This window comes from Ricinus communis, chromosome 1 (genome assembly GCF_019578655.1).
Source record: "Ricinus communis isolate WT05 ecotype wild-type chromosome 1, ASM1957865v1, whole genome shotgun sequence".
In the NCBI taxonomy this organism is placed as follows: domain Eukaryota; kingdom Viridiplantae; phylum Streptophyta; class Magnoliopsida; order Malpighiales; family Euphorbiaceae; genus Ricinus; species Ricinus communis.
In genome coordinates this window covers 20,955,853-20,956,994 of record NC_063256.1, presented here as the reverse complement: position 1 = coordinate 20,956,994, position 1,142 = coordinate 20,955,853, and positions in this window count along the sequence as shown.

Here is a 1,142-nt window from a genome sequence, read left to right as displayed (position 1 = left end):
TTTCTTATAGCCCATATCATGGCTAAACACATCTTTTCCATGAGTTTATACTTTAACTCATAAGGCATCAACTTCTTAATGAGATAATAGACCGTATGCTCCACATCACTGGGTCCACACTATGCTACCATTACCGCTATGACTTCCTTTTCCAAGGCTTAGTATAGAATCAGCGGTTTGCCATCCTTTGGTGACTTTAGTACCAACAGCTTCATCAAACTCTTTAATTCTATCAAAAGCCTTCTGACAATATTCATCTCACACAATGGGTTGATGTTTCCTCAAAAGCTTGAAGAAAGGATCAAAAACAATCATGAGCTTGGAAATGAATCTACTGATGTATTACAAACGTCCCAGAAAACCTTTAACCTCTTTCTTCGTCTTTAGCGCTGACATCTCTTGAATAGCCTTGACCCTGTTTGGATCGATCTTTATGCCTCGCTGACTCACTATGTGCCCTAACAACTTCCCTGCTCTGAATACACTCTTCTTTGGGTTGAGTCTCAGGTTATACATTTCCACTCGTCCTAAAAACTTATTAAGAGCCTAGAAGTGCCCTTCTCTTGTTTCAGATTTTACCATCATGTCATCTACATACACCTCCACCTCATTGTGCATCATATCATAAAACAAGGTAGTGGCTGCTCTCTGATAAGTTGCTCTCACATTCTTTAGTCCAAAAGGTATAATCTTGTAGGAGTACATTCCTCATTCGATGATAAACGACATCTTCAGCTTATCCACCACTTCTATCATGATTTGATTGTATCCGAAGAATCCATCCGTACAAGAGTACATCGCATTCGAGGCGGCGCTTTAGACTATTACATCTATGTGAGGAAGAGGAAAGTCATCCTTCGGGCATGCCTTGTTCAAGTCTCGGTAATCCACACCCATCCGGACCTTACCATCCTTATTTAGGACTGAATAATGTTTGTCAACCATTTAGGATAGTCAACCATATCATGGAAATTGGCCTTAACTTGCTTAGCGACCTCTTCTTGTATTCTCTCTGCCCATTCCGGTCTTAATTTTCTCCTTTTTTATTTGATTGGTTTGATGTGCGGATGAATCAGAATATGGTGCTCTACTATTATCCTGTCTAGACTTGGCATGTCGTCGTATAACCAAGCAAATACTAT